The sequence below is a fragment of the Leucoraja erinacea genome, chromosome 7, assembly GCF_028641065.1.
Source record: "Leucoraja erinacea ecotype New England chromosome 7, Leri_hhj_1, whole genome shotgun sequence".
Lineage (NCBI taxonomy): Eukaryota > Metazoa > Chordata > Chondrichthyes > Rajiformes > Rajidae > Leucoraja > Leucoraja erinaceus.
The window spans coordinates 68,708,876-68,734,849 of record NC_073383.1 but is presented as its reverse complement, the minus strand read 5'-3'; the positions used below and the strand labels follow the sequence as shown (position 1 = coordinate 68,734,849).

Here is a 25,974-nt window from a genome sequence, read left to right as displayed (position 1 = left end):
AACTACAGGTTAATTGAAAATACTGGACAGCTGTTTTAGCAGTAAACCCACATTTACAACTGCCGGGTGTATAATAAAGCATTGCCAGTTCCTTATTTATAAGATAGTGGTACAGTTCAATTAAAGAGACAAAGAATTAAGGGGGCAATTAAGGTGCAAATCAAACATGGGGATTTGGATTGTGAAATGTATTAGAAAACTATGTAGGATGTGGGATTTCTGATCCAGCCAAAATGCAGGAATTAATTCTCCAAATTGTTCAAAACCTATTGAAGCTCTTCAATGTAGAGAGGTCTGCCAGTTTCCAAAGAGAAAGTTGGCCGCATTTCAAAATGTACTGAAAATCTGCCTGTCTGTTGTGGGTTGTGCACTATTTTTCCATGAACTTCATGCCAAGCAGATTTGATGTTTAATCCCCAATAATCATGTGGCTACAAAGCAAAGAAACTATTGTCGGTGGTACTCAGACATATTATTCAGTGATGATCTAATGTTTGAAACAGTATAGACTCAGTTGGTTCCTCACAGAGATCTATAAAATATAAGGCAGGATAGCCTCTTATGATAGATCATTCCAGTATAATTGTTTCGGGGAGAACAGGGAACATATTTTAAGTTAAATAAATGCAATGATTCTCCAGATGACTGTTCTTTCTTCTGTAGATTTTCCTTCTCATATCCTATAAGGTCATAAGGAAAAGTAGTAGAAATTAGACCATTCAGCCCATCAAGTCTACTCCGCCATTCAATCATGGCTGATCTATCTCTCCCTCCTTACCCCATTCTCTTGCCTTCTCCCCATAACCTCTGACACCTGTACTAATCAAGAATCTATCTAACTATCTAAAATTTAAAGGACGTTCTTTTAGGAAGGAGATGAGGAGAAATATCTTTAGTCAGAGGGTGGTGAATCAGTGAAATTGTTTGCCACAAAAGGCTGTGGAGACTGTCAATGGATAGACAGAGATAGAGAGAGTCTTGATTAGTACAGGCGTCTGAGGTTATGGGGAGAAGGCCGGATAATGGTGTATGGAGGGATAGATAGATCAGCCATGATTGAATGGCAGAGTAGACTTGATGGGCCGAATATGATGAAAGAATGGAGCGCCTGGATTTGTATACACTGGAATACACTGGAATACACTGGGAGTCAACATCTCCGATGACCTCTCTTGGACCCACAATACCTCTACTCTGATCAAGAAGGCTCATCAGCGTCTCTTCTTCCTGAGGAGACTGAAGAAGGTCCATCTGTCTCCTCAGATCCTGGTGAACTTCTACCGCTGCACCATCGAGAGCATCCTTACCAACTGCATCACAGTATGGTATGGCAACTGCTCTGTCTCCGACCGGAAGGCATTGCAGAGGGTGGTGAAAATTGCCCAACGCATCACCGGTTCCTCGCTCCCCTCCATTGAGTCTGTCCAAAGCAAGCGCTGTCTGCGGAGGGCACTCAGCATCGCCAAGGACTGCTCTCACCCCAACCATGGACTGTTTACCCTCCTACCATCCGGGAGGCGCTACAGGTCTCTCCGTTGCCGAACCAACAGGTCGAGGAACAGCTTCTTTCCGGCGGCTGTCACTCTACTCAACAACGTACCTCGGTGACTGCCAATCACCACCCCCCCCCCCCCCCTCCCCCCCCCCCCCCGGACACTTATTATTATTTATTCAAATCGTTTGCTATGTCGCTCTTCAAGGGAGATGCTAAATGCATTTTGTTGTCTCTGTACTGTACACTGACAATGACAATTAAAATTGAATCTGAATCTGAATCTGAATCTAGGATGAGAGGTGATCTTATTGAAACATGGAAGATTATTAAGAGATTGGACTCGCTAGAGGCAGGAAACATGTTCATGAACCAGGGGCCATTTTAAGAATAAGGAGTAGGCCATTGAGAACGGAACTGAGGAAAACCCTTTTGACCCTGAGAGTTGTGAATCTGTGGAATTCTCTGCCTCCGAAGGCAGTGGAGGCCAATTTTCTGGATGCTTTCAAGAGAGAGTTAGATAGAGCTCTTAAAGATAGTGGAGTCAAGGGATATGGGGAGAAGGCAGGAATGGGGTTCTGATTGTGGATGATCAGCCATGATCACAATGAATGGTGGTGCTAGCTCGAAGGGCCGAATGGCCTACCCCTGCACCTATCGTCTATTGTCTATTGTCTATTGAATAGCCTAATTCTACTCCTATTCGTTATGACCTCACAAGAGTCTGAACCTTCCTCGGACTGGCAGTCTACAAATAGCAGGGTCCCAGAGGGATCAGAACTAGGGCTTCAACTAATCACAATATATTGGTTGAGGGCATCAGGTGAAATATTTCCAAATTTGCTGACGATGCAAAACTAAGACTTGAGGGCCTGAGCTACAGGGGGAGGTTGAGCAGGCTAGGACTATATTCCTTGGCGTGCAGGAGGATGAGGGGTGATCTTATAGAGATGCACAAGATCATGAGAGAAATAGCACACAGTCCTTTCATGTATGGGGATTGAGAACCAGTAGGTTTAAGGTGAGGGGAGGGAAGATTTAATAGGAACCTCAGAGGCAACTTTTCTACACACAGGTTGTAGGTGTATCGAAAGAGCTGCTGGAGGGGGCAGTGGAGCCAGGTAATATCACAATGTTGAAGAAACATTTCGACATGTATAAGGATAGGATAGGTTTTGTGGGATATGGGCCAAATGCAGGCAGGTGGGATTAATGTAGATGGGGCTTGTAGGTCGGCGTGGGCTGTAGAGCCTGTTTCCATGCTGTATGATTCTATGGATGCTGAAGGGATTGGGGAAAGCTGGAATGAACAGTAAATTTTGCTTAGTTGCATATATACTGAATATTAAAGCGAGAGTCTCTACCAGCACTGCCCATCAGAGTAGTATCAGATTTCATGACCCTAAATGGATGTAAGAATGTAGGAATTCAGAGGAGAATTAGGCCTTTTGCCTTTTGGAGTCCAGCTCTGTCATTCATCAAGATCATTGCTGATCTTCTACCTCAATACCAGTCACCTATATTCTTTGATTCCATAAATTCCAGAAATATTTCAATTGCTCTTTTGATTGAAGACAATGATTAAATCTCCACAGCCTTCGAGGGGAGTGAATTCCAAACATATACCACCTTCTGAGTAAAGACATTTCTCCTCATCTCAGTATAAATGGTTTACCCCTTATTCTAAAACCACAATCTCTGGTTCTTGAGTTCTCTGGCCACAGACACATATATTCCCTGTCAAACTTTTGGAAGTTCAATTTTTCATTCTTCTAAATTCAAAACAGACTTAGTTTCTTCACACTGCAAACGCACCCACCCTGCACATGTCTAATTAATCTCTGCTGTACCCCCTTTATGGTAAGTATATCTTTTTTATTTGGAGAGGAAATTGACCATACTTCATGTCCAGGTCTCCAGGTCTTCCAAGGCCTGGCGTATTGAAATACTAATACACTCAATTCCCTTTGTGATGAAGGCCAACCAACCATTTGCCTTCCCAAACAGTTACTGAGCCTGCATGCTGTTTTTAGAGATGCTATTTGATCCCCAGTCCCTGTTCGACATCAATAAAACCTGATCTCTCACCATTTTGAGAATTTGAGAATTAAGGAACAGAAGTTTAGGGGGAACATGAGGGGGGACTTATTTACTCAGAGAGTGTTAGCTGTGTGGAATGAGCTTCCAGTGGAAGTGGTGGAGGCAAGTTCGATTTTATCATTTAAAAATAAATTGGATAGGTATATGGACAGGAAAGAAATGGAGGATTATGGTCTGAGTGCAGGTAGATGGGACTAGGGGAGAATAAGTGTTTGGCACGGACTTGAAGGGCCGAGATGGCCTGTTTCCGTGCTGTAATTTTTAAATGGTTATATGGTTATTTTAACACCATTCTGCTTATCTGTTTTTGTGGATGGCCTCACATTTTTCTCCATTATATTGCATCTGAAATGTTCTTGCCTATTCACTCCCCTAGTCTGTAATGATTGAAAGATCCAGCTTTGAAACTGGCCCTTCTGCCCATCGAGTCCACGTCAACCATCAGCCAAACATTCACACTAGTTCTATGTTGTTCCACTTTCGTGTCCACTCCCCATACACTAGGGGTAATTTATCTACAAACCCCCACATCTTTAGGATGTTGGAGGAAACCAGAACATCAGAGAAAACTCACGTGGGCATAGGGAGAATGTGTAATCTCTACACAGCCACTCGATCCCAGGCCTCTGGCGCAGTGAGGCCTCTACCAACTGCAGCACTGTTTCCTTGAAGTATGCTTATATTCTCCCCCTAAATCACAATCCCATCGAGGTTCATATCATGGGCAAGCTTGAAAATATGACATTTGGCTGCCTCTGCTAAATAATTGATATGGGTTATGTAACCTTGCAAATATGACCTAGGTGACCAGGCACACTGGTTCCTGCAGATATAATTCCACTGTATTCTCCGTATACTCCCATCATCCCTCCCTAGATTCTACTACAACATTCACCTACACATTAGGAGCACTTTACAGTGGCCAACTCACGCTCCTTTTCAAGAGAGAGTTAGATAAAGCTCTTAGGGCTAACGGAATCAGCCATGATCAGCCATGATCATGTTAAATGGTGGTGCTGTCCCGAAGGGCCAAATGGCCTACTCCTGCGCCTATTTTCTATTTTTCCATGTTTCCTTTGGCATGTGGGAAGAAATCGGAACACCCAGAGAATGGTCACAGGGAGAGCGTGCAAACTCCTCACAGACAGCACCTGAGGTCAGGATTGAACCCAAGTCATTGGAGTTGTGAGTTCTACTGGTTGTTCCACATTGCACAAGTACAAACTTTCTATTTTTGTGACTGGGTCGTGGAGGATTTCATGTCTTTAAACATTTCTGGTCGTGACTTGGCTTCCTGTATTTTTGCAAATATTGAAAAGATATTTAAAGCTTAATTCAATTAACTAGTTATTTATAATTAGTGCACAGGGAAAATAAATGTTGGGCATGCTTAATGCTTTGAATGGTTTCATTTAGAGATACAGCGTGGAAATAGGCCCCTTTGCCCACCAAGTCCACTCCGACCATCGATAGTTTTATGTCATCCCACTTTCACATCCTACATCCTTGCATGCCTTTCATTAATTATCTCTCTACATCTTCGTCTATATCTCTCGTTTCCCTTTCCTGTGACTTTCAATCTGAATAAGGGTCTCGACCCGAAATGCCACTCATACCTTCTGTCCATGTGAGTCACTCCAGCATTTAGTGTCTATCTTCACATCCTACACACTAGAGGCAATTTACGGAAGCCCAATCAACCTACATGCGTCTTTGGAATGTAGAAGGAAGCCAGAGTGCCCAGTCACAACCCACATGGTCACAGGAAGAATGTACAAACTCCACACAGACAGTTCAACGATTCAAGTCAACAGTTAAATATACTGTAAGCTTTTATTTGTGCAATTCTTCCTCTGATGTGTAGGAAGGAACTGCAGAAGCTGGTTTACACCGAAGATAGTCAAAAATGCTGGAGTAACACAGTGGGCTAGGCATCATCTCTGATAGGTAACCTTTCGGGTCGAGACCTTTCTTCAGACCCTTCTTCGAGTCTGAAGAACGGCCTTGACCCGAAACGTCACCTTTTCTCCAGAGATGCTGCCTGACTCACTGAGTTACTCCAGCATTTTGTGCCTATTCTTTGTCTAATGTTTGATAAATTATTAACTTTTTCCTAAGTTTCTCTAAATGCATTTCTCAACACTTTCCCCCCCCCCCCCCCCCCCCCCCCCCCCCCCACCCCCACCCCTCCCCCTTCCACCAACAGCCCCCCCCCCTCCTAACCTTTTCATACAAGACCACAGATAAGTTTTAGATGCACAGAGTCTCTTGCTCAGAGTAGGGGAACCGAGGACCAGAGGACATAGGTTCAAAGTGAAGGGGAAAAGATTTAATAGGAATTTGAGGGGTAACTTTTTCTCACAGGGTGGTGGGTGTGTGGAACAAGCTGCCAGAGGAGATAGTTGAAGCTGGGACTATCTCAACGTTTAAGAAACAGTTAGACAGGTACATGGATAGGATGGGTTTGGAGGAACATGGACCAAGCACAGGCAGGTGGGACTAGTGTAGCTGGGACATGTTGGCCGGTGTGGGCAAGTTGCACCAAAGGGCCTGTTTCTACACTGTATCACTCTGTGACTCTAAGTTAGGGCCATTCAAGAAACAAAATATGTCTGAAACTGAAGGAACTGTTTAATCTAGTCACTTCATCACTAAGCCCAAACATTAGTACTTCTTCGCTTGACAGGCTGTGAAACCACTTGGTAGATCGAATTGTGCACTAGTGATGGTGGGCATTATTAACATGCTTTTCTTTTTTCAGGAAGGTTTGGCCCAGCTCTGGACTATCTTTCTATTTAAAAAAAAACATGCTAATGGTTACTTTGATCTTCCAAAAGCAAATGAAGGCCTTGGAAATCACTGAGACACGACATGATATGATTAAAAAAAAATAGAACAGTGCTACTTACAGAATGAAAGGCATCCTCATACGACAGGATCAGATAGTGCTTTTTTTTTTAATAATACATTATCAGCATTCGTTCTACTTATGTGGACTTTAGCCCCAGTAGAGTAATTTTTCTGCCAAGCCACAAAGTAGCGTAGTGACCAGATCTACTTTCTGCTTGGCATTTCGTCTGAATAAATCCTGCAGGCAGGGACTTAGGTTAAACAACACATGCTTTAATAGCACCACCGATAAGATAGATTAATTGTTGGTCTCGAAATACTTTCAGCTCCGTAACTGAACAGAATTTTTCTTTTTTAAAATAAATCAGTTCTGCATCTTAAAATGAAATGGATACTGCAAGTATTAATGCAGAGCAATGCTGAGTGTTTCCAGGATTCAGATTTCAGAGAACAAAGCTGTGGATGGGGGGGGGGGGGGATCTTTCGAACTACAGCATTGCTTGGAATTGTAGCCACACTAAATTATTAATAAAATGACTAATTTAATTTTTTGGCTGAATTTGCCACTGAAAAAATGTATTTTAATGCGCAATACTTATCATAATTGTTATCTCTCAGTCGATATTTAAGCACCATTCAGTTCACTGGCGTCCTGCTTACTATCACTATTTGTATCCACTTTTTATCACCTTCTGCACCACCAACAATCGACCATTGTGGGCTCCACCTTTCCTTGATCATCGTTGCTGGCTTTGATTTGTCCTTTGGCACACCTTTAATTCATTTGTTCTTTGTACCTTTTCATACCTTTAGTTTCCCTCTCCCCTGATTCTCAGTCTGAAGAAGGGTCTCGATGCAAAACGTCACCTATTCCTTTTCTCCAGAGATGCTGCCGGACCCGCTGAGTTACTCCAGCTTTTTGTGTCTACCGTCAGGAGTTGACATCGCTTTTCAGGAGCAGCTAATTTCCAAGCAAAGGTAGCTGTTGAGAAAAATAAACAGCAGATAGAATACTATCTATTTCTATTCCTCTGTCACAAAATGTTTGTACATCATAAAGTGGTCAGAGTGCATATTTCAGCAGTTCAAATCTTTTGGTAAGTTTGTCCAATATCATTGAGGTTGTAACTCTCCCTCTCTGACCTGCATTCCCTTTCGGATATGCCATGAGGGCCAGACAAATTGCATAGTGGAGCAGTGGTGATGCATTTTCTCAGCAGCTCAGCATGATTTATAATAGAACGGTACAGCACAAGAACAGGCCCATCGGCCCAAAATGTCCATGTGGAACATGATGCTAAGTTAAACAAATCTCCATTGCCTGCATGTGATCCATATCTCTCAATTCCCTGCATATCTATGTGCCAATCTGAAAAACCCTCTTAAATGCCAGTACCATATCTGACTTCACCACAACCCCTGGCAGCACATTCCAGCCACCCACCACTCTCTGTGTAAAAAAACCTGCCGCCGCACATAGATATGCCCTTGAGTCTTTGATTTGGAATAAAGTTCTGACCATCTATCCTATCCATGCTTCTCATAATTGTTCATATACTTCTACTAGATCTCTTCTCAACCTCTTTTGTTTCAGTTAGAACAATTCAGATTTGAACATACAGGGTCCTTGGCTATTTTGAATGTTTACCAATTTCTAAGCAGAAGAGGTATATTCATTCATCATTCAAACTTCTGGCCACAAATGATGGGGCCAATCTTACTTTTAATTTTATTTCATGCCTATATATGTTTGAAGACATCATCAGGAAATACATCTTCATCTCTTTCTCTAATATTGGAAAGGACCCCTTTTGTGTTTCCTATCTAGTGTCCTTCATGCAATTGCTCTGGGTCGTATTTCATAAGTTCCAGGAGCAGAATTAGGCCATTCGGCCCATCAAGTCTACTCTGCCATTCAGTCATGATTGACCTACCTTTCCCTCTCAATTCCATTCTCCTACCCTCTCCCCATAACTCCCGACACCTTTACTAATTAAAAATCTGCCAATCTCTGCCTTAAAGTGAATATCTTTAAGATTCTTGATCAGATTCTTAACTCAAATTTCACTGCACCTTAGTTGGTTAAGTGACAATAAACGCTTACTTGAACTTGAACTTGAACTAGTTGGGGTGGCTGTGGCAATGAATTTCACAGATTTACCACCCTCTGGGGTGGGAGATTGCAACCTTCACGTGGTCTGCCCTGTTTCAATGAATCCAATGAACCCGGCATGCACAATCAAATAAGATCAAATAGAACAAGTTGTCCTACAACTTTAGGCTGTGCAAGAGTCAAGAGACAAGAGTGTTTTATTGTCATATGTCCCGGACGGGACAATGAAATTCTTAGCTGCTGCAGCACAGCAGAATATGTGAATATGTAAACATTGTATATAACTGGAAAAAAAAGAAAAAAGTTCAATAAATAACAAGTATAGTGCAAATAACAAATAATAATGTAGTCTTTTGCAGTTCAGAGCTCATAGCTTATTTGTGGTGTTTAATAGCCTGATGGCTGTGGGGGAGAAGCTGTTCCTGAACCTGGACGTTACAAGGTTCCTGTACCTTCTTCCAGAAGGCAGTGGTGAGATAAGTGTGTGGCCAGGATGGTGTGGGTCCTTGATGATTTTGGCTGCCTTTTTGAGGCAGCATCTACGATAGATCCCTTCGACAGTGGGGAAGTTTAGGAGAATCCTCTTCGACATGCCGAATCTCCGTAACCTACTCAGAAAGTAAAGTGGCTGATGTGCCTTCTTTACAATTGCATCGGTGTGCTGGGTCCAGGAAAGATCTTCTGATATATGCACGCCCAGGAATTTGAAGTTGTTGACCCTCTCCACCATTATATGTTGATATAAACAGGATTGTGGGTTCTTATCCTCCCCCTACTAAAGTCCACAATCAGTTACTGATGTTGAGAGACAGGTTGTTGTGCTGCTGTGATTTGTCCAACCACGGTGGTGTCATCGGCGAACTTGATGATGGAGTTCGCACTATGACTGGCCACGCACTCATGGGTATAGAGTGAGTAAAGCATGGGGCTGAGCACGCAGCCTTGAGGTGCTCCCATACTAATTGTTACTGAGGATGAAGTGATTCCTCCAATTCGAACAGACTGTGATCTGTGGATAAGGAAGTCGATGATCCAATTGCAGAGGGATGTGCAGAGGCCCAGTTCTGTGAGCTTGGTGTTTAAGAAGGAACTGCAGATGCTGGAAAATCGAAGGTAGACGAAAGTGCTGGAGAAACCCAGCGGGTGCAGCAGCATCTATGGAACGAAGGAAATGCTGCTGCACCCGCTGAGTATCTCCAGCACTTTTGTCTACCTCCGTGAGCTTGGTAACCAGATTGGAAGGGATGATGGTATTAAATGCCGAGCTGTAGTCTATAAACAACAGCCTGACGTAGGTGTTTTTATGATCCAAGTGGTCCAGTGGGGAGTGGAGAGCCAGTGAAATTGCATCTACCATTGACCTGTTGTGGCGGTATGCGAACTGTAGTTGGTCGAGGCTCTTGTCGAGGTAGGAGTTGATGTGCACCATAACCAACCTCTCTAAGCACTTCATCACCACAGACGTTAGTGCATTGAGGTCGATAGTCATTGAGGCATGTCACCTTATTCTTCTTGGGCACTGGTATTATTGATGCCCTCTTAAAGCAGGTGGGAACCTCAGACCTCAGAAGTGAGAGGTTGAAAATGTCTGCCGGGGATGGGATGTAGACCGCAATCGGGATGATGGAGGAGAATTCCCTCGGTAGGTAGAAGGCTATGGTTAGTTTTGTTTAGTTTAGAGATACAGCGCAGAAACAGGCCCTTTGGCCTACCGAGTCCTCACCGACCAGCGATCCCTACACACTAACACTATCCTGCACACACTAGGGACAATTTACATTTATACCAAGCCAATTAACCTACAAACCTGTACATTGTTGGAGTGTGTGAGGAAACCGAAGATCTAAGAGAAAAACCATGTGGTCACAGGGAGAACATACCAACTCTGTACAGATGGCACCCATTGTCTGGGGAAAGGTTTACTCTCTCTCTTTCCAGAATGAGTCTGATGAGCGTGACAAAAAGAACCATTGAGTATTTGCCTCTTCTTTGTGCCAACACACCTCAATTCCCACCAGGAACATGACCCCTTTTTCCATCATTCAATCTGCCATTCAGGGAAACTAAAGCCAATTGCAACAGTCATCAAGACCATGCTGGGGAACACCAGCTAACAGAACAGACAGGGCTGTTACTGAATTGTGGAAGAACCTGGCTGGCTTTTTTTAAAATAAAAAATAATTTATTCAATTATTATCAAAAATAATATTTACAAACCAAAACAGTGGCAACACACCCACCACCATAATGAATAAAATCACTAAATTATCTAATCACTAAATTTTCAAATAACTATATCACTGTAGTGCGTGGGTCTCAAAATGAGGCAAGTAGTCTGAAGTTTGAGAAGCACTTTACTTTAATTCCTCCCGGTTCAGGGGAAGACGAAACCAGGAAAAGATGGCACCCAAACCCTGCCTTTTATACCCTCCGACTAAGGACCGCCTCCGGACTGCGCCACTCCTGTGCCGAGGGGTTCGGCAGTATAATGGCACGACCCTTAGGAGCCGCCACAGGACCCCCCCCCCAGAACCAGAGGCACAAAACGCACCGGCGGGCGCACGACCCGGCCGGCCCGCGTGCGGAAGTCAGCAGATCCCGGGGCTTGCGGGGGCGTAGGTGGAGGGACAGGTCGAGGGATCCGGCGGGAGGACAGGTGGAGTGACAGGTGGAGGGAGTCGTGAGGGGGGGCGCCCTCGGGGCCGAGGTTGAGCAACCAGCACCGGCTGGTCAATGTCCAGGTGCGCCGGCTTTAAACGGTCAATCGACACGGCCTCCGGCTGCTGGAACCAGATGAGCGGCCGTGTGGTCCAGAAGCTGGGCAGTTTTACGGAGACCGCGTCCAGAGACAGGGTCAGGCTGGCGTGTGAGGAGGTAGGGCTTTGTTCTGTCTCCATCATGATGCCAATGGAGCGTCGGGGGTCACCAATGTAGTGCGTGGGTCTCAAAATGAGGCAAGTAGTCCGAAGTTTGAGAAGCACTTTACTTTAATTCCTCCCGGTTCAGGGGAAGACGAAACCAGGAAAAGATGGCACCCAAACCCTGCCTTTTATACCCTCCGACTAAGGACCGCCTCCGGACTGCACCACTCCTGTGCCGAGGGGTTCAGCAGTATAATGGCACGACCCTTAGGAGCCGCCACATCACCATCCTTGTTAAGGATACATTCCACCCCCCGCTGTGCCCAGCGGTCCCGAAAATCCCTCAGTGTGCCCATGGACAGCGCGTATTCTATCTCAAGTACCACCCGGGTGTGGACGTAATCCTGGAAATGGGGCAGGCGGCCGGCTGCTCCAGCGGAGCCTGCTTCGGCCTGGCACCATGATTCGTAGATGGCCAGCTTGGCCAGGACCTGGCTGGTTTGGTGCTTGAGTTATCATTCCAAAGTTAAACAGTGGAGCTATCAGTAACTGCAGACAGTCAAATGGAGCCAGGTTCATGTGTTCATGTGTTGATGAATCAATGCTGAAACTGACCAGGTCAGCTCTTTTTCAGGTGCAGTTCATCATCTTGACTTCAGCCACGGAACTGCATTCCTTCAATACCCCAGTGATCAATAAGAAACTAGTTTGACTTTAGATTGCAGCTACACATGTTGTTGAGCCGTTCCCCACAGTTTCACTGTTGCCAGTTGAGTGTAATATTGCAGGAAAACCACTGCGCTAGACATTTTAATGATTGGGAACCTCACAGCCTTTGCCAATATTACATCATGAGAGTGACAGCAACTTCGGGGTAAGTGCATAGTCAAACGCAGAAATCCATCATTCCCTGCTTCTCCACAGACGACGCTGAGAGTTTACAGCAATTTCTGATTTTATTTCAGATTCATGGCATCTGCATTTCTTCCGGCACCAATGCAGAATGAAGCCCATCGGAACCATGACCTCCGCCTGAAAGAGTTATTCAATCGATCAACCATTCCTTTTGTGTAGGAAAGAACTGCAGATGCTGGTTTAAATCGAAGGTAAATACAAAATGCTGGAGTAACTCAGTGGGACAGGCAGCATCTCTGCATTCCTTCTCCCTTCTCTCCAGAGATGCTGCCTGTTACTCCAGCTTTTTGTGTCTGCCTCCCATTCCTTTTATTGTGGCTCAGCTAAATTCTCATTTTCTCCCTTTCATTCAATTCCCTTTTGAAAATCACCATTGAATCTTCTTCCATCTTCCTACGGTGCGCTGCTTTGAGATCAAAACGTTGCTTAAGCAAAAATTCTAATGTCACCTCTCATGTATAAAAAAAAAGTAGACTAAAGAGTAGGCTATACAGCCCCAGAATCTGTGTGATATCTCAGTGATATTTATGGCCTTAGGTCCACCTTCCTGCCTAATCACCAAATCCTTTGATCCTCAGTATCCAAACATCGAATAGTCAGCCTTATCCTCAATGATTGAGTATCCACAGTCCTCGAAAGTTGAGAATGTGTATGTCTTGCAAACCACTAAGCAAACTAATTGTGCAGCACCAGAACAGGCCCTTTGGTCCACAATGTCCATGCTGAACATGATGCCAAGACCATTTCTTATGTACCTACATTTAATCCATATCCCTCCATTCACTACATACCCATATCCCTATTCAAAAGTATCATAAATGCCACTATTGTTTCTGCCTCAAACAATAGGCCTGGCAGTGTGTTTACAGGCATGCACCACACACAGGGTAAAACATTTGCCCTCATCTCCTTTCAACTTTGCCCCTCTCACCTTAAAGCTATGCCCTCTTGTATTTGACTTTTCACTGGTGATTCCAATAAAATTTAGTTTGGGTTACACATAATCTCTATATAACTAAAAGTCTTCATCTTGTTTGTGTCCATGAACAAACTAGCCAGAAAAAGCAGCATACCGGAGGACTGGGAGAAATTCAGAGACCAGCAGAGGAGGACAAAGGGCTTAATTAGAAAAGGAAAAATGGATTATGAAAGAAAACTGGCAGTGAACATAAAATCTGACTGCAAAAGTTTTTATAGATATGTGAAAAGAAAGAGATTAGTTAAAACAAATGTAGGTCCCTTGCAGTCAGAAACAGGTGAGTTGATCATGGGGAACCAGGATATGGCGGACCAATTGAATAACTACTTTGGTTCCGTCTTCACTAAGGAAGACATAAATGATCTGCCGGAAATAGCAGGGGCCCGCGAGGAATTGAGTGAAATCCAGGTTAGTCGGGAAGTGGTGCTGGGTAAATTGAATGGATTAAAGGCCGATAAATCCCCAGGGCCAGATAGGCTGCATCCCAGAGTACTTAAGGAAGTAGCTCCAGAAATAGTGGATGCATTAGTAATAATCTTTCAAAACTCCTTAGATTCTGGAGTAGTTCCAGAGGATTGGCGGGTAGCAAACGTAACCCCACTTTTTAAGAAGGGAGGGAGAGAGAAAACGGGGAATTACAGACCAGTTAGCCTAACATCGGTAGTGGGGAAACTGCTAGAGTCAGTTATTAAAGATGGGATAGCAGCACATTTAGAAAGTGGTGAAATCATTGGACAAAGTCAGCATGGATTTACGAAAGGTAAATCATGTCTGACGAATCTGATAGAATTTTTCGAGGATGTAACTAGTAGCGTGGATGCTGGATGTGGTGTATCTGGACTTCCAGAAGGCCGACAAGGTCCCACCAAACTTAAAGCACATGGCTTTGGGGGTTCAGTATTGATGTGGATAGAGAACTGGCTGGCAAACAGGAAGCAAAGAGTAGGAGTAAACGGGTCCTTTTCACAATGGCAGGCAGTGACTAGTGGGGTACCGCAAGGCTCAGTACTGGGACCCCAGCTATTTACAATATATATTAATGTCTGGATGAGGGAATTGAAGGCAATATCTCCAAGATAGCGGATGACACTAAGCTGGGGGGCAGTGTTAGCTGTGAGGAGGATGCTAGGAGACTGCAAGGTGACTTGGATAGGCTGGGTAAGTGGGCAAATGTTTGGCAGATGAAGTTTAATGGGGATAAATGTGAGGTAATCCATTTGGGTGGCAAAAAGGGGAAGGCAGATTATTATCTAAAGGGTGGCCGATTGGGAAGGGGGGAGATGCAGCGAGCCCGGGGTGTCAGGGTACCCCAGTAATTGAAGGTAGGCATGCAGGTGCACAGGCAGTAAAGAAAGCGAATGGCATGTTGGCTTTCATAGCAAGAGGATTTGAGTATAGGAGCAGGGAGGTTCTACTGCAGTTGTATAGGGTCTTGGTGAGACCACACCTGGAGTATTGCGTGCAGTTTTGGTCTCCAAATTGCCATAGAGGGAGTGCAGAGAAGGTTCACCAGACTGATTCCTGGGATGTCAGGACTGTCTTATGAAGAAAGACTGGATAGACATTCTTAAGGGAGATTGAGAGGGGATCTTAAAGAAACTTACAAAATTCTTAAGGGGTTGGACAGGCTAGATGCAGGAAGATTGTTCCCGATGTTGGGGAAGTCCAGGACAAGGGGTCACAGCTTAAGGATAAGGGGGAAATCCTTTAAAACCGAGATGAGGAGAACTTTTTTCACACAGAGAGTGGTGAATCTCTGGAACTCTCTGCCACAGAGGGTAGTTGAGGCCAGTTCATTGGCTATATTTAAGAGGGAGTTAGATGTGGCCCTTGTGGCCAAGGGGATCAGAGGGTATGGAGAAAAGGCAGGTACGGGATACTGAGTTGGATGATCAGCCATGATCATATTAAATGGCGGTGCAGGCTCGAAGGGCCGAATGGCCTACTCCTGCACCTAATTTCTATGTTTCTATGTTTCTATGATGTGTCAATCAGCTTTTCCTATCTTCTTCCAAATGCTAGGCCATAGCCTTCCCATTTTCACACATCCTATTCACATTTTTCCCGTCGTGGCGATAAATATCTTCCCATCGCATTCCCACCTATATTTCTACTTGAAATTTCAAACTCAGCCAAAACCAAAGATTATAGAGCAGAGCAAGATAGACCACTCCTCCGAAATCCAATGGACTGACGTGTAGTACGTAATGGAATGTCACGGCCGCCATTTGTTTATGCCAAACGCGACATCTTTGGTAGCGGGGATGGACTCCACTGTTTAACAATCTGCTCTTATATCAGGTCGCAGGGGAAAGGTCTAGTATCTTTGGGGGAAGAGGACGTTTTCTCCACTCCTGAGTTGATCCAGGACTGATTCTCGGTCCCCCCGATACCAGATGAAGGCGGCCGACGGGAGTGCCTCAAGCGTCTGCCCGCGGTCGGTGCTCCCGAGGCAGCGGGCAATGCTCCTCTAGTATCTTTGGTGTAATCCGTTCCAAAGATTGATCCGCCCAATCATCTTTGGTGTAATCAGTGTTGTAGGGAACAGTGTTTTATATAACACCGATCACTTCACATATTTAGTTTCAAATAATTCCTGGTACTGTCAGTATCTTTATAAAAAAAAAAATATTTAAAATATAAATATTTAATTTATATATATATTGGGCGTGCAGTGGTGCAGCGGTAGATTTGTATTGTAAATTTTATTAATATTATTGTAAATTACAGCTCAATAAAATGACGTCATGTCATACCCATGCCATACTATGCTTTATTCGCAGAGAGGCGCATCTTGCTCTGCTCTATAATCTATGGCCAAAACTACCTTCTCACAGACAGCTTCCAGCGTTCCCACAATGATGATGTCACAATGCCTCACACAGTGCACCAATCACAATGGGCTCTCAAGCTGGCTGCCGACTGCCACAATGACATCACAATGGGACGGGGTTGTTGCCGCTCTACCAATGTCTGAGGGGCTGCTCCTCAAGTTCTGGCTGCATTTTGGTCCCACACTGTACTCAGCTTCACTTAAGATTTCATGCTATATTTCAAAAGTTATTCATGATTAAGATAAGTTAAATTGTTAAATGAGGTAAGTTAAATTGTGCATTTGGAGTTTAGAGATACAGTGGAGAAACAGGCCCACTGGGTCCACGCCAACCTGCAATCACCCATCCATTTGTTCCATCCTACGCACTATGGACAAATTTACCATATAAACCAGCACATCTTTAGGATGTGGGAGGAAACCGGAGCATCTGGTGAAAATCCACATGGTCACAGGGAGAAAGCTCAAACTGTGCACCCGTAGTCAGGATCAAACCCGGGCCTCTGGCACTGTTAGGCAGCAAATCTACTGCTGCACTACTGAACCGCACAATATATATATAAATTAAATATTTATAATTTAATTTTTTTTATTTTTATAGATACTGACAGTACCAGGAATTAATTGAAAACATTAAGGTAAAGTAAACTAAATAAGCCACCTATTTACCTTTTGACTCAGATACGAGGATCACATTGAAATGAATGCATTTGAACTTAGAAACATAGAAAATAGGTGCAGGAGTAGGCCATTTGGCCCTTTGAGCCTGCATCGCCATTCAATATGATCATGGCTGATCATCCAACTCAGTATCCTGTACCTGCCTTCTCTCCTTACCCCCTGATCCCTTTAGCCACAAGGGCCACATCTAACTCCCTCTTAAATATAGCCAATGAACTGGCCTCAACTACTTTCTGTGGTAGAGAATTCCACAGATTCACCACTCTCTGTGTGAAAAATGTTTTTCTCATCTCGGTCCTAAAAGATTTCCCCCTTATCCTTATCCTTATCCTTAAACTGTGACCCCTTGTTCTGGACTTCCCCAACATCGGGAACAATCTTCCTGCATCTAGCCTGTCCAACCCCTTAAGAATTTTGTAAGTTTCTATAGTACAAACCGAGTCTATCCAGTCTTTCTTCATATGAAAGTCATATGAAAGACCAACCATTCCTGGTGTAAAATTTCAGCACATCCATGATTATCAACTGCATTGGCACCCTGTTAAGTGATGAGGAAAGTTAAGTTGTGAGCATTTATATAACATTACGTGTCTGAAGGAGACCAGGCAGTTGAAAACAGCCACATTTCTTAGCCACAGGAGGCTTTTATTTCCACAGTTTAACCCATTCTGCTATATTGAAGGTGCAAGGTATTTTACCAATGTCCTCTTCACTGTCCGATGTGACCGATAACTAAAGGCCTGTTTTAAGTAAGAACTGAACAACGTGAAATATCATATTTATGCCAGCAGGTGGAGGTATAGGACAGTTTTTAAAATTTGGTTTGGGTCGCAAAGATTGCCTCAGTACTGTTTTTTTTCGCCATTGTACAATTCATTTTCAATCTTTTCAATCTTCAGCTATAAAGCACAGAAGTGCAGTAAAAGTGACCCAGTTGCATGGCTTGGAAAATTCCACTTGTGATTAAAGGGCATGTAAAACTTTGGTTGAAGTAGTTGGTAGTCTGTCATTTGTTGTGTAATTTTTCCCTCAGCCAACAATGAACCATTCTACATTTTCGTGATCATCATCTGCTTTGATCTATCCTTTTCACACCCTACATTATCTTTGTACCCTTCCACATCTCTAGTATCTCTCTCAGCCTGAAGAAGGGTCTCGACCCGAAACGTCACCCATTCCTTCTCTCCAGAGATGCTGCCTGACCTGCCGAGTTATTCCAGCATTTTGTGTCTCTCTTCAGTGTAAATCTGCATCTGCAGTTGAGAGAGCGTGTGTGTGTGTGTGTCTGATCCTCACTGCAGGTGCTGTCTGTACAGAGTTTGTACATTCTCCTTGTGACGGCGTGAATCTTCTCTGGGTGCTACAGTTTCCTCCCATACTCCAAAGACATAGAGGTTTGTAGGTTAATTTGCATCAGAATTTTTTTTAATTGTCCATAGTGTGTAGGATAGTGTTAGTGTACGCGGTGATTGTTGGTCAGCTTGGAATTGATGGGCCGAAGAGCCAGTTTCCACGCTAAAGGCTAAAAGACTAAAGACTGAGGTCTAGCAGGATACCAGAACTCATGATCTCAATTATAACAATAGAATAATTTTCTTGAGATTCACCATCCCTTCTATCTGGCTAATTTTGTTTATATTTTAAGGGTTGTTGCAGGGAAGCTATAGAAACGTACAAAGGCTCTTGTATTAAGCTTGTCCAGCATGGTATTACTTCCATACTTAACTGAGCACTTCTTTTTGGATCAACCCTGACCAGGCAATGATTCATTCAGCGATCACCCCGTACACTAGCACTATCCTACACACTAGGGACAATTTACGATTTTAACAAGCCAAATTACCATATAACCATATAACAATTACAGTACGGAAACAGGCCATCTCGGCCCTACAGGTCCGTGCCGAACAACTTTTTTTCCCCCTTAGTCCCACCTGCCTGCACTCATACCATAACCCTCCATTCCCTTCTCATCCATATGCCTATCCAATTTATTTTTAAATGATACCAATGAACCTGCCTCCACCACTTCCACTGGAAGCTCATTCCACACCGCTACCACTCTCTGAGTAAAGAAGTTCCCCCTCATATTACCCTTAAACTTCTGTCCCTTAATTCTGAAGTCATGTCCTCTTGTTTGTATCTTCCCTATTCTCAAAGGGAAAAGCTTGTCCACATCAACTCTGTCTATCCCTCTCATCATTTTAAAGACCTCTATCAAGTCCCCCCTTAACCTTCTGCGCTCCAGAGAATAAAGACCTAACTTATTCAACCTATCTCTGTAACTTAGTTGTTGAAACCCAGGCAACATTCTAGTAAATCTCCTCTGTACTCTCTCTATTTTGTTGACATCCTTCCTATAATTGGGCGACCAAAATTGTACACCATACTCCAGATTTGGTCTCACCAATGCCTTGTACAATTTTAACATTACATCCCAGCTTCTATACTCAACGCTCTGATTTATAAAGGCTAGCATACCATAAGCTTTCTTTACCACCCTATCTATATGAGATTCCACCTTCAAGGAACTATGCACGGTTATACCCAGATCCCTCTGTTCAACTGTATTCTTCAATTCCCTATCATTTACCATGTACGTCCTATTTTGATTTGTCCTGCCAAGGTGTAGCACCTCACATTTATCAGCATTAAACTCCATCTGCCATCTTTCAGCCCATTATTCCAAATAAGGAAAAACATGTAAGGGGAATGAAATAAATAGTAGAGACATGACTAGTACCCAAAGTAAAGACAGAATTCAATTCAAAACACAATATGAGGCAATTAATGCACAGATGAAAAGGGAGGGGAACGTGGGGCTAAGGATAGGCAGAGGTGAAGAGGTGGGTCTTGAGGCAGGACTGGAAGATGGTGAGGGACACGGAATTGCGGATCAGTTGGGGGAGGGAGTTCCAGAGCCAGGGAGCTGCCCTGGAGAAGGCTCTGTCCCCAAAACTGCGGAGGTTGGACTTGTGGATGGAGAGAAGACCGGCTGATGGGGATCTGAGGGTTGGAGAGGAGGCCAGTGAGATATGGGGGGGGCCAGATGGTGGAGGGCTTTGTAGGTGAGGACCAGGATTTTGTAGGTGGTCCGGTGGGAGATGGGAAGCCAGTGAAATTGTTTGAGGACTGGAGTGATGTGATGCCAGGATTTGGTGTGGGTGATGAGTCGGGCGGCTGCGTTCTGGACCAGTTGGAGTCGGTTGATGTAGGTGGAGCTGATGCCAAGGAGAAGTGAGTTGCAGTAGTCCAGTCGGGAGGAGATGAAGGCATGGATGAGTGGGAGGTGTGAGAGAGGGTCTGATTTTGGCGATGTCGCGGAGGTGAAAGAAGGAGGTTTTAATGACATGGCGGATGTGAGGCTCAAGGGAGAGGGTGGAATCAAAGATCACGCCAAGGTTGTGGGCCTGGGGAGATGGGGAGACAGTGGTGCCGTCGATGGTGAGAGTGGGGTTATTGATTTTGCTGAGTGTGGATTTGGAGCCTATGAGGAGGAATTCTGTTTTACCGCTGTTGAGTTTGAGGAAGTTATGTTGCATCCAGGTTTTTATAGCTGACAAACAGGTGTTGATATTGGAGAGTGGGGGGAGTTGTGGGGGGATTTGGTGCCGAGGTAGATCTGGGTGTCATCGGCGTAACAGTGGAAGTCCAGGTTGAAGTGGCGGAGTATCTGACCAAGGGGGAGGATGTAGATGATGAAGAGGAGGGGGCCGAGTACGGAGCCTTGGGGAACGCCTTGAGTGACTGTGGCTGTAGCAGAGGTGTGGTTATGGAGAGAGATGAAGTGGGATCTGTTGGAAAGGTAGGAACGGAGCCAGCTGAGTGCAGAACCTTCAATGCCGAGGTCTTTGAGTCTGGTGAGCAGGATGTTAGATGTTAGATGAGAAATTTAGTGTAAAAACTAGCTCCTTCATCTTGCTGACATTAAGGGTGAACTTGCTAATTGACAACATGCTGGTGAACTCTCTATCTCGTTCCTGTACTTGTACAAAATCCAGCCCATCACAGCGGTGTCATCTGCATACTTACAAATGGAGTTGGAGCAGAATTTGCCTGCAGTCGTGAGTGCATATGGAGTTTAGTAAGAGGCTGAGAACACATCCTTGCAGGGCACCAGTGTTCTGAATCATCATGGGCGATAGTTTGTCACCTTCCCTCACCGATTGAAGTCTGTGGGTCAGGAAGTTAAGGATTCAGTTGCAGGGGCAAGTGCTGACTCCCAGATACAGAAGTTTGGAGATGTGTATGATTGGGATTATAGTGTTGAAGGCAAGCTATGGTCAAGAGGTAAGTTTCTGACATACGGTGTCCTTGTTATCCAGATGTTCCAGCGAAGATTTACATCGGTCATGGACTTGTTGGGAAGTTGAGGAAACTGCAGTAGAACAAGGCTGGGTAGATCAAGGTAGATCAAGATCAAGGCTGTCTGGCACGCAGGACAGTCAATGTATGCCATGACTAACCTCTTAAAGCACACATCGAAGATGGTGTCAGAGTCCCTGGACGGTACCACTGGGATGACAATACTCTTTCTAAAACAGATGGGAATCTCAGAATGGAGTAGGCGGAGGTTGAAGATCTCTGCGAATATTCCTGCCAGCTGGCCTACTGTACGTAGCTCCTGACTCCTAGAAGACCCGCGGCCTATAACATCCTGAAGCCGCGTTTCCAGGTAGAAAAGTGGCCGATTCGGGCATTCCAAGCCGCCGAGTGTGTTCGACCATCCCGACGTTGGAGTTTCCATCATCCCGATGAGAGGGCCTGTGAATCTGGCCATCTGTAGTGGCGACTACAGAGGGTGTATGGTCCCGACCACGGATGAACAAACGGAGGAGAACTGACTGAACGTTTTGTTGCCTTCCACCACACTGAAGAATGCTGTGGTGGTTGTTTGTGTTAAATTCTATTGTGTATTGTGTGCTCTTTTTTTTCAACTGTATTACTGCTTGGTAGATTCATTTCACTGTGCCATAGTTGGTGCATGTGACGAAGAAAATTTGACTTTGAATTTGACTTTGAGAACTCCATCTGAGCCAGTGGCTTTCCTTGGGTTCACTCTCAGGAAGGCCGATCTGACATCTGCCACAGTGACCATGGGTACAGGCCGTCAAAAAAGTAATGTCCTTCTACTGCACTTCTGTTCAAAATAGGCCTAGGGTGCATGTTGGTCAGTGTGCACTCAACGAGCCAAAAGACCTGTTTCTGTGTTTAAGAGGGAACTGCAGATGCTGGAGAATCGAAGGTTACACAAAAAAGCTGGAGAAACTCAGCGGGTGCAGCAGCATCTATGGAGCGAAGGAAATAGGCAACGTTTCGGGCCGAAACCCTTCTTCAGACCTGTTTCTGTGTTGTTTTACTGGAGACAATGCATCTCCCCATGATGAGCTCAATGCTGGGGTGGGAGATTGCAACCTTCAGGTGGTCCGCCCTGTTTCGATGAATGCAATCAACCTGGCGTGCACAATCAAATAAGATCAAATAGAACAAGTTGTCCTACAACTTTAGGCTGTGCACGCCATAAGCAAGAAGAGAAGGTTCAATGCGCAAGACCACTTCCAAATACACACAGAGGCTGACGAAGTGTGGTGGAAGGCAACAAAAAGTTCAGTCAGTTCTCCTGTGTTTAGTTTGGAGATAAAGCATGCAAAACAGGTCCCTCAGCCCACCATGTCCACGCCAACCATCGATCACTCACACACCAGCTCTATGTTATCCCAGTTTCACGGCCTACGCACTAGGGGCAATTTTCAGTAACCAATTAACCATGAGAGTGTGGGAGGAAACCGGAGCACCCGGAGAAAAGCCACGCAGTCACAGGGAGAATGTACAAACTCCGCACAGATGGCACCCGTGGTCAGGATCCAACTCGGGTCTCTGGCGCCGTGAGGCAGCCACTCTACCACTGCACCATTGTACCGCCCGTACAAAATCGACCTTTCCGTCAGCTGAGTTACCTTTAGCCCCCAAAGGCTGGCACGGTCCAATGTTCTTCACCTCAAAAAAAAATGACCTTCCAAGTAATCACAGAATATTCTCAGAATTCAACCTCAGCTGGATAAGACCAGTTCATACCAGCACCCGTCTGAATTGCAGATAAATGACGGATGATTTCACTAGCGCATTACAGACCAGACATACCTGAGGAACCGGTTTCAATAAAAGCCTCCTAATTCTCCGAGGCCATGTGAAACCGGTTGTAATTGGCAAACGAGAAAATATCTGTCCTGCCTTTAACCAATAGAGTTGCCACGGAGATAGACAGGCCCGGATGGAGTCAAGAACCATTCGCAAAAGAACCTACGCAGACCACCTGGCACGAGTATTCACAGACATCTTTAACCTCTCCCTACTAAAGATTCTATAGATTCTATAGGTTCTCTAGACTCAGGATCAGTTCCAGATCCCGTTGTGCTTCCTCTTTTCCCAACTTGACACCATTTAGATAATCATCTGCCTTCCTATTTTTGCTACCAAAGTGGATAACCTCACATTTATCCACATTAAACTGCATCTGCCATGCATCTGCCCACTCACCCAACCTGTCCAAGTCACCCTGCATTCTCATAGCATCCTCCTCACAATTCACACTGCCACCCAGCTTTGTGTCACAGTTCACACTGCCACCCAAATTTGCTAATGTTACTTTGAATCCCTTCAACTAAATCATTGATGTATATTGTAAATAGCTGCGGTCCCGGCACAGAGCCTTGCGGTACATTCTATACTTGGTGTTGTCGCGGCAAGACAGCCACGCCCTGGTCATTCTCTCCTCACCCCTCTCGCAGCAGGAAGAAAATACAGAAGCAGAAAGCAAGTACCACCAGATTCAAGTACAGCATCATCTCTACTGTTTAGTGGTAGTTTATAATTTATTGTCACCGAAGTACAATGAAAAGCTTTTGATAGGTCTCTTGAACTGAGACTTGAACATGACTGTTGTCGAACTCCCACCATGCTAAGGATCAATTCCTAATCATCCAATTTATCTCATATCTGTCCTTGCACATGTTTACACACTTTCTCTGTAGCCGTAACACTATATTTATACAGTTGGTTTATTTTTCCTTCTGTATTACCTGCTCCACTGGTATGGACATGTAAAATTGTCAATATTAATATCGATGATATTATATCATCATTGGAGTAAAATCTAATCATTAACCTCTCCATTAAGCTGATGAACTCAAAATGTTTCATAAACGAGAATACTTTTGTGTATTCTATCCGATCTACTGAAGTTCCAAAGAAGAACTTCCAGGGAAATATTCGTCCGAATTCTTATCTTCTTGACCAACACACAAACAATAAGAAATATGAGCAAGGATAGGCCACCTGACATTTCAAACCTGCTGTGCCATTCAATATGACCACTAGATCTGAAAAATGGGTGGGGAATTCCATAGATTCACCATCCATTCCGGGCAGAAGTTCTTACACATCTCCAATCTAAATGACTGCCTCTAAATTTTGTAACTCTGTCCCTTCCATCAAGACTCTCCCTCTCTTGGAAACATCTCAACATCTCCCTGAATCCTTAGGATCTTAGATAGACACAAATAACTGGAGTAACTCAGCGGGTCAGGCAGCATACCTGAAGAAAAGCAGTAGGTGACGTTTCAGGTCGACACCCTTCTTCAGACATTTTTGTGCACATTCAATCATCGCTTATTCTTCCTACTCTAACAAAAATACTCTAAATCTTTTAGCCTTTGATAATTAAACTATCTCTCTAGGGATTATCCCAGGGAATCTCTTCTAGACTGCCAACATTTTAATTTCTTAAGGGAACCAGTCTTCGACAATCCTCCTGGTGTGGCCTCACCAATCAATGCTCTTTAGTAGCAGCTTTGTTTATGTTTAGCTTCGAATGTACACATTGCTTCTTTTGTCCTCTCTTTTTTACCTTATTGCTCAGGCACAGTTTAAACCAGGGGCCACAGAACCAGGGGCCACAGTCTAAGAATAAATGGGAGGCCATTTAAAACTGAGAAGAGAAAAAACTTTTTCACCCAGAGAGTTGTGAATTTGTGGAATTCTCTGCCACAGAAGGCAGTATAATTCACTGGATAAGTTTAAAAGAGAGTTAGATAATGTTCTCGGAACCTAGGGGCTAGCGGAATCAAGGATATGGGGAGAAGGCAGGCACTGATTATTGTGGATGATCAGCCATGATCACAATGAATGGTGGTGCAGGCTCGAAGGGCCAAATAGCCTCCTCCTGCACCTATTTTCTATGCTTCTAAAAAATAAAACATTAAATGGTTGAGCCGAAAGTGAGGGCATTGTCCTTCTGGGTGTGCACAGAGGTGAACCCACATCTCCTTCTCTCGTTGCATCTCTGGAATCTGACCTGAACCTATCGGGGTGGAGCGAAAACTGGTCAGAGCAGTGTGACGAGTTATTCCTTTAATGGTTTGTTGAACTATAAACACCAATACAATGTGCCCTTTAATTATGATTCCAGTAGACATAATATTTTTTAATCTGTTTTAACTTCAAACCTCACCCGTGTGTTCAGCTGCAGCTATCTATTTCCATTTACATCATACTGGTGATCAAATCTGTCTGCAATTCCCTTTCAGGATGCCAAGGCATGCTCCTAAACACACCTTTTATTGTACCAAGAATAAAATGCAAAAGACTGATCTCTCGCAGTTGACTGAAGCAACCACCCCAACAGTCCCCATTAAACAAGTGACCTATACCAGATATATCCGAGGACCCTGCGATATCAGATGTATCCAGGATATCCATCTAAACGTCAGATATAGTTGAGGACACTGTGGAAAACTAGGGAAGAAATTTCAGATATATAAATAATCATTAGCGTCGGACTAGGTGCCGGGTGGATAATACTGGGCAGGCTAGGACTTTATTCCTTGGAGCAGAGCAAGCTGAGGGGTGACCTCACAGAAGTGTATAGAGATCATGATGGGTATAGATAGGGTAAATACACAGAATCTTTTACCCAGAGTAGGGGAATCAGGAACCAGAGGATTAAAGTGAGAGGGGGGAGATTGAATAGGAACCTGAGGAGAACCTTTTCACACAGAGGTGTCATGAGTATATGGAACAAGCTGTCAGCGGAGATGGATACAAAGTTCTGGAGTGACTCAGTAAGTCAGGCAGCATCTCCAGAGGAAAAGG

The 25,974-nt window shown here is 44.3% G+C and overlaps 1 long non-coding RNA gene across 1 annotated transcript; it reads right to left on the bottom strand.

The window, feature by feature from the left end:
* On the bottom strand, nt 1-25,554 carry LOC129699091 (uncharacterized). Its single transcript, XR_008723779.1, has 3 exons — nt 22,782-25,554; nt 7,250-7,424; nt 1-680 (listed from the first exon to the last, which is right to left on the bottom strand). It is a non-coding gene; the product is annotated as an uncharacterized LOC129699091 (long non-coding RNA).
* Between the last annotated feature and the right edge of the window lie 420 nt (nt 25,555-25,974).